Raw genomic sequence first — 12,283 nt, 5'->3', positions numbered from 1 at the left:
CCTCACCTGTTTAAATGATTAACCCTGGTCATTTTCAAAAGATTAACCACCAACACGTATAACTTAGGACGGCATGCCACCCACACCAAGCAGTAGATCCGAGTCACTGCGCTCACCACGCCCAGGGGCAGGCTGCGGAAAAGACAGCCCCCACACATGCGAGCAGGCCCCCAGAAAGCATTATCTTTAAGTGTGTGTTTATACGATCGCAACTGTTCTCAATTCTCTGCAGGAAAGTGAATGGAGTCAATATGTCCATTCTAGTTCACTTTGTGAACTGTATTCCTTCACGGAGATTTCTCAAGCAATCAGTCGTCCATTGCTGGCTGTAAATGTTTTAGCACATATGCACAATGTTTACGTTAAAGAATATTGCAGCGCACATTAGAGATATGCTTAATGGGCTACAGTAAAAGCCCTGCCTGGTCCGGAGTTGAGGCAGGTGCAGACTCTTACAGTAGATAAAGCCGACTGGCACTGAAGATGAGTTCACAACAATCACTGTGAGGCTTTTAGACGCCTTCCCCAAGCTCAATCTTCATTTCCCCTGACACTGATTTTGCAATAAGGATCCGGAGAAAAGGGGAATGTCCATCTATTCATTTTAATGATCCTTCATTATTGACTGCTGGCAGGGAGGGGGCGGGTAAAGGTAATGATTCTTTGTCTTTGCTGCCCAATCACTCCTCTTAAAAGGAATCAGACTCTAAATAAGGCCACTAATGGATGCCCACTGTGACCTAAGACTGACCCCATATGCAGGCCAAGACTTCCACAAATAAAGGAGAGTGTTTGTCTTTTCTCTCTGGTTACGGCTTCTCAAATGTAATGTTCTTTCAGGATTTAAACATTATTATAATCATAATAATAATAAGTGTAAATTGGGAACATTAAATATCTGGCCACAAATCCGGTGTGTTTTTTTTAATTATTGATTCCAAATAAGAAGTACGATACACTTTTACTTTCTCTTATATATTAGAAAAAAAAGTTTTGACATTTTGGAAAAAATGCACATTGGCTATCTTTCAGAGCTAGATGAGAAAATGGATTGCACATGCCTGTACACTCAATTATGAGGCTACAGACTGAAACCTAGCCCAGCCAAACAATCCCAAGGCTACAAAATCTGCTCGTCATACCTGCCATGTCCACAAGTATGCAAGGATCCACCACATGTCTGCGTGCAGCAAATAAAGACGGTTTGTGTACCTGACGAATTGTTGAGTCTATTTGCACTTGTCTGCACATGTTGCATGGAGAACAGACGAACTCCTATCATAAACACTAAACAGCCTGATGATATTAAACTGTCAGCGGTACGATTTTGGCAAAATGGCTGTTGTTCAGACCTATTTATTCCTTTGTTTTGTTCTTTTTCATCCATCAGGCCTGCGTTTCTGGATTGATTCATTTTCCACAAGACACAGTTCCAAATTTGAACAGGTATGCTGATAAAGAACAGCACTTGGTAGGAATGAGACTCTAACAACAACTCACGTTTCGATTTGATTCCGATTTTTTGGGTGACGGTTTGATTCAGTGATATATTCGTGATTCAACACGACTCTTTAAATCAAACGGATTCTCCCAACTTGTTATTTGGTGAGGGTGTTTTCTGCTGCCGATTTCGATACCTATCCATGAGTGAGATCGGCCAATACCGATACTGATACCGATCACATGTATTAACTGTAAGGTTTCCATTTATTATTGGTGAGTGCTATGACAATGTGAAAATATCAACACTATATTCAAACTAGTTCATGATCCTCTTTTATTATACACAATCGTTTGATTAAAACAAAGTAAATAGTACACAATGACTAAACAAAAGCAAAAACTACTATATACTACTCATTTAAATCATTTTGTTTTTGCCCTCAAAGTCTTCCTGTGTCCAAATAAATATTTTGAGATTGTAAACATTAACAAAAATGACAACAACATTATTGAGAAAATAAAAATATATATGCATTTACTCTTGTCTCGATTACATACTGATACTACGTCTAAACAACCTCGCTCCAACATATCTTTCCGACCTCCTTCAGCCTTACTGCCCCCCCGATCCTTAAGATTAGCCGATCAGCTGCTATTGACGGTCCCTGACACAAGGCTGAAGCTTAGAGGTGACAGAGCTTTCGCCGCTGCTGCTCCCAAGCTCTGGAAAGGCTTACCTTTGAGTGTTAGACAGGCCTCCTCTCTTCCTGTTTTTAAATCGCTCTTAAAAACATACTTTTATTCCATGGCTTATAACACTGAGTGATCTCCATCCTGCTATGGCATCCCACAATGCACCTGCTGTGAACCTGTTTTTCTGTTTTATTTATTTTTTTATCGTGTTCTGTTTGTGTTGTGGTGGGCTTGCTCGTTTCTCTTGCGTTATCTTTTAACCTGCCCATTGTACAGCACGCTGGCTACCCCTGTGGTACATTTTAAATGTGCTTTATAAATAAAGTTGATCTGGTATCGACACCACCGATTTATGCATGGATCCGCCCTCCTCTTACATGTTGTGTACAATGCTAGATTCTTTTTAATCACCTTGTTAATTTCATGTTGATAACTGCTTACTTTCTGTTGTAATGTGGTTGCATCTACACTTCTTAAACTTTACTTATTTCTTGGTGTTGTTTCAAGCTAGCCTAGCGGTTATCTTAGCTATTAGCATTCCGGCTCAAGGCTTGCTCTTGGAGTGTAACATGTTTAGCCTCGTCCCCTCGTGATAATGAAACTTGAGAAACTAGACAATGCTGTTTATTTTCCATTATGCAGAAGATTTCTATTAACTTAGGGTCGCAGCTATATGGAGACACATATATTAACTGCTAGCTGCTTGTCAACCGGGGGACAAAAAAATAAAGTGTCAGTCAGACGAGATCCGTATTTGTGACATTAAAAAAAACATACGGTAGATTGACATTGGTCGATCACATATGGCGGGCGATTCATCTGTACATATTATTACCTATTATTTGGTATATGTTTTCATTCATCCAGGTCATTGTAATAATTCAGTCAATCACAACTGGACTGTTTGGTTTTTCTTTGAAGACAAGATTTGCAGGATACAAAAGCTCCTCTTGACTGCTGTCATATCACCTATATGTACAGCAAGTAAGCCACAGATGACCTAAAAGCGTATTTTTCAAAATAGATTCAGAATTTTTTTTCATTAGATTTTTGAATATTCTAAATTGAATTAGAATCAGAATAAATCTGAATTGTTATTAGGTAAGTACAAATATGTACAGTGGGACCTTGGCATTCGTACTAATTACTTTTTGTATGATCTGATTTTCGATGAAAGTTTTCGACAAAAGTTTGCCTCAGTAAATCATCTTGGCCATAACAAACTAGTCTGTTCGCTTTGATCATTTTGCAATATTTAATTCCTAAACAAAGACCCAGTTGGTGACTCAGTGTCTGTTTTTGTTTGTTTGTTTGTTTGTTTGTTTTACTGAGTATGTCCGCAAAACAATGCACCACGGGGCAAACAGTACATTGAAAGTGGAACGGACAAAGGTGGCATCTGCGTGGTTCTCCTCTTCCCTCATCACCATGTTTGCCAATAAGACTTTTTAATAAATGTAAAAGTGACTTAAAAAAGACTTCAAGACTTTAAAGATGCTTGTAAAACTATATTTATTCTCTATAAAATGTGTGTTGTGTTAATATGTTTGGGTTTCTAGAATGGCTTAGTTGCATTGACATTATTTCTTAAGGGAACAATTGCTTAGGCATTAGTACTATTCGGTCTTAATCAGAAGATCAAAACGGAGGTTTTTGTGTACGCTGTTTTACTGATGTGTTATTTAATATATTAGATCAGTTCGATCTTAAATACAATTAAGCACAAAGGACCAAGCCCAACATGGGGTGGTATGAAAGAAAGTGTGGAGAATAATAAGGATATTCCCTGGTTAGTTAAAGGGGAACATTATCACCAGACCTATGTAAGCGTCAATATAAACCTTGATGTTGCAGAAAAAAAACCATATATTTTTTTAACCGATTTCCGAACTCTAACTGGGTGAATTTTGGCGAATTAAACGCCTTTCTATTATTCGCTCTCGGAGCGATGACGTCACAACGTGACGTCACATCGGGAAGCAATCCGCCATTTTCTCAAACACCGAGTCAAATCAGCTCTGTTATTTTCCGTTTTTTCGACTGTTTTCCGTACCTTGGAGACATCATGCCTCGTCGGTGTGTTGTCGGAGGGTGTAACAACATGAACAGGGACGGATTCAAGTTGCACCAGTGGCCCAAAGATGCGAAAGTGGCAAGAAATTGGACGTTTGTTCCGCACACTTTACCGACGAAAGCTATGCTACGACAGAGATGGCAAGAATGTGTGGATATCCTGCGACACTCAAAGCAGATGCATTTCCAACGATAAAGTCAAAGAAATCTGCCGCCAGACCCCCAGGAAAAGAGAGCGGATGAGGGTATGTCTACAGAATATATTAATTGATGAAAACTGGGCTGTCTGCACTCTCAAAGTGCATGTTGTTGCCAAATGTATTTCATATGCTGTAAACCTAGTTCATAGTTGTTAGTTTCCTTTAATGCCAAACAAACACATACCAATCGTTGGTTAGAAGGCAATCGCCGAATTCGTCCTCGCTTTCTCCCGTGTCGCTGGCTGTCGTGTTGTTTTCGTCGGTTTCGCTTGCATACGGTTCAAACCGATATGGCTCAATAGCTTCAGTTTCTTCTTCAATTTTGTTTTCGCTACCTGCCTCCACACTACAATCATCCGTTTCAATGCATGCGTAATCTGTTGAATCGCTTAAGCCGCTGAAATCCGAGTCTGAATCCGAGCTAATGTCGCTATACTTTGCTGTTCTAGCCGCCATGTTTGTTTGTATCGGCATCACTGTGTGACGTCACAGGAAAATGGACAGGTGTATATAACGATGGTTAAAATCAGGCACTTTGAAGCTTTTTTAGGGATATTGCGTGATGGGTAAAATTTTGAAAAAAACTTCGAAAAATAAAATAAGCCACTGGGAACTGTTTTTTAATGGTTTTAACCCTTCTGAAATTGTGATAATGTTCCCCTTTAAATCACTATAAAATGAATGACATTAGAAGCAGAAAGACGGCTTGCGATACAATGCTTGTTGTCTTTCCCTATTATTTGTGTGGCACAGAACCAAACCAGAACACATGTTTTCAGTTACAGAGGCTGAGCGGTAGCAGTGTTAAAGGGTATTGCACTATGCTGGTACCATGGTGATAAGTTTAACACCCAACACACTTAAAAGTTATTGTTGCCGTTCGATAAGCATTTTAAGTCAGTGCAAGGGTGGGAGGGCTTACATTATTACTGTCTTTATACATAAACTGATACATATGATCAAATCCTCAATAGTATTTCAATACAAAGAGGGACATTGAAAAAAATGATGTTCCCATAGGAGTGCATGACAAAAAAGTATCTAGAACTTCTGGTATAACTCCCACCAGATGCTGGTGCTAATATTTCTACGCAATAAATTATTTGATTACAGTACTCACACACACACAGAGAGAGTTCTGTGTGAAAGTCACACTCACAGGCAAATAAATCCTGGATTTACTGTAATGTCATTGATGCGCCAATTTTGCAACCACTGTGTGAAAGAGGCTATAACCGATACTTCACATATCATTGACTTTACCTTACTGATAACAGTTGATAGTGGAAAAACCTTACATACATACTTGCAGAGTTAATAAAGATTAATAAGGGACAACAACAGCTTGACGCTGGAATAGATTGTTTTTCCATTATTTTCTATTGTAAACAAACTGTTTCTGAAAACGGATTTAGTTTGACTGAAGTCCCAAACTTGTTGCAATTAGGGCTGCAATAATTCATTGATTAAATCAATTTGAAAAAAGCTTTTATTTGTATTTTGTTGCTTCGATGACTTGTTTTGGCAAGACACATGAGAACGGTCACCGATTGGTAATGGAGGCCGCACTGTTGGTGATGTGGGAAGTGTTTGTGTGTGTGGCGGAGTGCCGAAAGAGGGAGAAAGAGAACAAAGGACCCAAAGAAGACGAGAAAAACTGTCAAAGGTATTGCGATCATCTCAAACTGAAAAATACAGACAAAGTGGTGAAATGTTTGCGCTGTCAAACAAAGCTGACTTTTCACAGTATCACTACATCAATGATGCAGCACATTACAAGAAAGAATCCTGCATATTTAAGAGCAACAAACTAACATAAACAAGGTAAAGTCTGTTTTGGCATCTAATGCCATCTTACAAGTTTTGACACACGTTACATTCAAACACCTGTGTTAACATCTACAGTTTGTATGTTAACGCGAACAAGTTATGTGTCCAAAAGACAAACCGCATGCCTAAAGTTAATACCTTTTCAAATGTGCATGCGTTAAATAGTTAAGTACTTTGACACTCAATTTATCGTTCTTTATCAGAGAGCCTTTTGCATACTTGCCAACCTTGAGATGAGGGGGTTTGAGGTGGACGGGGTTTGGTGGTAGCGTGGGTGTATATTGTAGCGTCCCGGAAGAGTTAGTGCTGCAAGGGGTTCTGGGTATTTGTTCTGTTGTGTTTATGCTGTGTTACGGTGCGGATGTTCTCCCCAAATGTGTTTGTCATTCTTGTTTGGTGTGGGTTCACAGTGTGGCGCATATTTGCAATAGTGTTAAAGTTGTTTATACGGCCACCCTCAGTGTGACCTGTATGGCTGTTGATCAAGTATGCGTGGCATTCACTTGTGTGTGTGTGGGGGCTCCATATATTATGTGATTTGGGCAGCACGCTGTTTGTATGGAGCAAAGGCGGACGTGACGACAGGTTGTAGAGGACGATAAAGGCAGTGCCTTTAAGGTACGCCCCCAATATTGTTGTCCGGGTGGAAATCGGGAGAAATTCGGGAGAACGGTTGCCCCGGGAGATTTTCGGGAGGGGCACTGAAATTCGGGAGTCTCCCGGGAAAATCGGGAGGGTTGGCAAGTATGGCCTTTTGGTTTAGTCAAGTTCTTTATTTATAATCTATTACCTGGTTTTAGGTTACAGTTTTTTTAATGTCCAAGTATGTTTAACACACAGGAAAATTGACTTGGAGGACCATGCTCTCTTTGTTCAATGCAAAAAGGAAAGAAAAACCCAACAATTACAAGAGAGCACCAGTGGTGTGCCGTCAGGGCCAGCAAGGCCTAACATAAGCAAAAATCATTATCATAATTAATGATAAAATTATTTTTTTATTTACTTTCTTTAAATATCTAAAAGTATTCATATTCTCTTCATGCCATATTATGCTCCTTCCAGTGCTGTTGTTTTTAGTTTTAGTTTGTATCCAATCAGAATTCAGCTAGCTTATGTTGCCATGCTGTACCAAATCTGCCAGAGACCTTCAGAATCAACAATGCGGGTGCCCGTGCACTGCAAGTGAACAGGGACATACAGTTGATAGACATTTGCAAAAGCCAATCAGATCACAAGTTGTTGTCAGTCAGTAAGGCCTTCTAGATGCCCTCACGTTGAACGTGACGTTTACCCGTCCTGTGATTGGATGCTCATCGGGATCGTTAGCGGATGAATTTGAGAACACATAGATTCGAGAGAAAGTTGCGATAGCCAATCAGATCACAAGTTGTTGACAGTAGCCTATCCAAGTATCTTGATGTTAACAAGACTGTGATTGGATACTCACTTGTCATTCCAAAGGGAGCATCCATTCACAAGTTTCAATTTAGCAGATGGTGGCAGATACATATTTGCAGGGCCATTTTCAAGAAGGATATTTAAAGAGAAACTACATCTTGAGTTCAAATATTTACTTTTTTAAATTTTAATACGTTTTTTGCTATTTTAATTTTGACAGCACCACATAAGATATGTTTTAATTGCTGATGCGTTTTAATTGATTTTTAAATGCGCCAGAAAACAACCAGTTTTGTGTTCTGTTGATGTGATTCAATGCACAGTAGGGCGTAAATGTGTTTCTGTATAATATTTATTTAGCAATGGTCATGTGGTGACATCAATTATGGTATTTTGAGAGGTAATCTTTGAAGTTGGACATCACTGAAGGCCCAGGTGGGAAACGCACGGCCCGCCACTGAAGAGCACAGTACCGTGGCGGCCATCCGCGTGCATTTATTAGAATTGTTTGTTCCCTACAAGACGCATTGAGTCTCGATTAATCAGTCAAATTAATTGATTACTCGATTACTAAAATAATCGATAGCTGCAGCCCTAGTTGTAACAATGTTAAAACCCTTCCACATCAAAATATAGGCATGATCATAGTTTTTTTTAAATGAAACAAGAGCCACTGTATCCAATTTCCTTTTGATTTATATAAAATTACTCATTAAATCGGCACGGAGTATACATCATATTGGTTGAATTTGTTTGTCTGCGTATGATTGTGTGTGGGTTTTTCTCAGCTGTCATCCGTCTGTCAAGGTAATGAACACTACCTTGGTGTAGCCTCCAACAGCTCTTTAAGGCATCATTCACACCGCTGAAGAGACACACTCAGGTATAGTAGTCGGGCCTGGATGGTGCAGTGGATGATGGGTGGGCGGGGAGGTTATTAGCAGCCTTCATCTCCAATGCTCCCCAAGCTATACTATACATATTGAAACTGACCACAAGACAACCCTATCATCTTCAAAGATTACCTGTCTCCTGCACGCTATATGAATGTTTTATCATAAAAGCTTTTCTTTTTTGCTAAGTGCCTCCTTGAGTGTTTGCTTTCAACTTTTGATTACTTTATGTCTTGTTGCAAAGAAGAAACGAAGGCCCAGCCCATTTGAATATAATGGACCTAACGGGAAAGGTAGTCTCCCGTGCATTTAAATGATATATATTGGAGGTGTAATTCAACATGACCGGTGTGAATAATTCTGGACAATGGGAAGATATTAGTGACTCAAGCATGTTTTTTGTCTCAGTTTGTTGAGCAGAAGTTAAGGTTGGGTAGCGCGATATAGAAGATACACGACATAAATTATATAAATTTGGCCGGCGATTGAGCTTTTAAATACAAACGTTATATTGTTGTAATTCATGTTGATGGCACATTCTAGCTGTGTCCCGCAAATTTGAGAACGACAAGCAAACAAACAACGCATCATAACATTCTCGCAAGCGGCTAACGTCCCTTCGCAGTGCAAAGTCCGGCAAACAAACTAAGGTTCTTACAAGTATTATCCCTGGAAGACAATGAATAGCTAAACATGCTACAGTACATACTGTAGGGGGTAGAGATGTCCGATAATGGCTTTTTTGCCGATATCCGATAATCCGATATTGTTCAACTCTTAATGACCGATTGCGATATCAACCGATACCGATATATACAGTCGTGCAATTAACACATTATTATGCCTAATTTTGTTGTGATGCCCCAATGGATGCATTAAACAATGTAACAAGGTTTTCCAAAATAAATCAACTCAAGTTATGGAAAAAAAATGCCAACATGGCACTGCCATATTTATTATTGAAGTCACAAAGTGCATTATTTTTTTTAACATGCCTCAAAACAGCAGCTTGGAATTTGGGACATGCTCTCCCTGAGAGAGCATGAGGAGGTTGAGGTGGGTGGGGTGGGAGGTAGCGGGGGGGTGTATATTGTAGCGTCCCGGAAGAGTTAGTGCTGCAAGGGGTTCTGGGTATTTGTTCTGTTGTGTTTATGTTGTGTTACGGTGCGGATGTTCTCCCGAAATGTGTTTGTCATTCTTGTTTGGTGTGGGTTCACAGTGTGGCGCATATTTGTAACAGTGTTAAAGTTGTTTGTACGGCCACCCTCAGTGTGACCTGTATGCCTGTTGACCAAGTATGCCTTGCATTCACTTGTGTGTGTGAAAAGCCGTAGATATTATGTGATTGGGCCGGCACGCACAGGCAGTGCCTTTAAGGTTTATTGGCGCTCTGTACTTCTCTGTACAGCGGCGTTTTAAAAAGTCATCCATTTTACTTTTTGAAACCGATACCGATAATTTCCGATAATAAATTCTAAAGCATTTATCGGCTGATATTATCGGACATCTCTAGTAGGGGGATATGCCAACCGCAAGCAGAGAAAAATAGGTGGCGACTCGATACAAATATCAACAGTAATTCCTTTTGGGCGCTAGAAGATATTATTACTTCAATTTGTTTTCAAGTAATAAAAAAAAATATTTTGAAGGTGTGGCCGTAATAACAATGTTGTGGCGGTTGGCCAAATTCAATTAAGGGAAAACGCTGCGCTTCTCCCTTCACAATAAAGCGGTGTGCACAACATCCAGTCTGACTGGCTAACAAAATAAAGGTTTCAAAAAGTACTTTACACAAGCATAATGTACTTAAAGCACTTATTGATAGATTAACACAATTATGCTTTGGCTTAAAATACTGGTCAAAATTGTCTAAAGATGTATTGCACCCAATACATTTTAGCTTTTTGTAAAAAAAAAAAACATTTTATTAAATTGTATTAATGTCACAAAAAGCACACTCTACGGTGGTAAAATAAGTGTACAAAGTAAAAAAAGGAGTTTCAAAAAATGAAAACATAAAAACTGAATTCAACAGTTTTTTATGTTGCTCTTATTTTAATTTATTGTTATTACTATTATTATTATTTTACTTGTTGCTGTTTATTCGTACACATTATTTTCTTTTAAATTATATTAAAAGTTTAGTTTTGGTATCACCAATACTGCCTGTAACTACTTGGTATTGGATTGATACAGAAAAGTTTGGTATAGCCCAAACTAATGTCAATTATTGAAACGACAAAAGATTAAGTGCTTAGTACGTTTTAACATACGTGTGGATAGAGCCATGTTACAACAGAAAGTGACCAACTATTAACAGTAAATGAACAAGTATTGTCACATTGGGGTCGCATGATTTTGCGGTAGTCGTTTCCCCAAGATGCAGAAGAACGCCCAGAAGCAGCATGCAGGTAAGAAATATTATTTATTTAATTAATCAAGCCAAAATACAATATGATGCCGGTGGCACGTGAAGCTACAATAAAGGCTTAACAAAAGACTAGCCAAAAACAGGAGCAAGAAGCAAACCCAAAGTTAATCGTTGCATGTTGCGAAAAAGATTGTCAGGCAGTGTGATGTGTCTTGTTGTAATTATTATTGTAACTTTGTTTGTGTCGCCCTCTTTGTCAGGTCACTCTTGAAAAAATAGATTTGAATCTCAATGATTTAATGTTTAAATAAAGGAAATTGATTGATTGAAATAGCTCTCTGATTAGTGACGAGGAGCAGGTGAGCGTCCCGACCACTAATTAGAGGCAGGTGACGACAATCAGCACCCATGGTAACAACGAAAACAAACCAGGGTGCTGAAACAGAACTAAATCAACACTTAAAAAAATCTCAAACTAAACAAAACATTATTCTGTCAATGAATCATGACAAGTTTATTAATACAAGTTTTGAGACAATAATACAACTGGTCATTATCAACATGTTACCGAATACGTCAGTAGTCAAATTAGTAGCCTTTGTAACCTATTTCGAAATGGTTATATTATTTACATACTAGGATTATACGGTATACCGGTATTAGTATAGTACCGCGATACTAATTAATCATATTCGGTACTATAACGCCTCTGAAAAGTACCGGTGATTATTACATTTTAACAGAAGTGTAGATAGAACATGTTAAAAGAGAAAGTAAGCAGATATTAACAGTAAATGAACATGTATATTAATAATTAATTTTCTATCACTTGTCCTTAATAATGTTGACAAAATAATATAATGGAAAATGACACAATATGTTACTGCATATGTCAGCAGCTAAATTAGGAGCCTTTGTTTGCTTACTTACTAATAAAAGACAAGTTGTCATGTATGTTCACTATTTTATTTAAAGGGGAACATTATCACAATTTCAGAAGGGTTAAAACCATTAAAAATCAGTTCCCAGTGGCTTATTTTATTTTTCAAAGTTTTTTTCAAAATTTTACCCATCACGCAATACCCCTAAAAAAAGCTTCAAAGTGCCTGATTTTAACCATCATTATATACACCCGTCCATTTTCCTGTGACGTCACATAGTGATGCCGATACAAACCATCATGGCGGATAGGACAGCAAGGTATAGCGCCATTAGCTCGGATTCAGACTCGGATTTCAGCAGCTTAAGCGATTCAACAGATTACGCATGTATTGAAACGGATGGTTGTAGTGTGGAGGCAGGTAGCGAAAACAAAATTGAAGAAGAAACTGAAGCTATTGAGCCATATCGGTTTGAACCGTATGCAAGCGAAACCGACGAAA

Source organism: Nerophis lumbriciformis, linkage group LG04, assembly GCF_033978685.3.
Source record: "Nerophis lumbriciformis linkage group LG04, RoL_Nlum_v2.1, whole genome shotgun sequence".
NCBI classification, from domain to species: domain Eukaryota; kingdom Metazoa; phylum Chordata; class Actinopteri; order Syngnathiformes; family Syngnathidae; genus Nerophis; species Nerophis lumbriciformis.
This window is presented reverse-complemented; position numbering follows the sequence as displayed.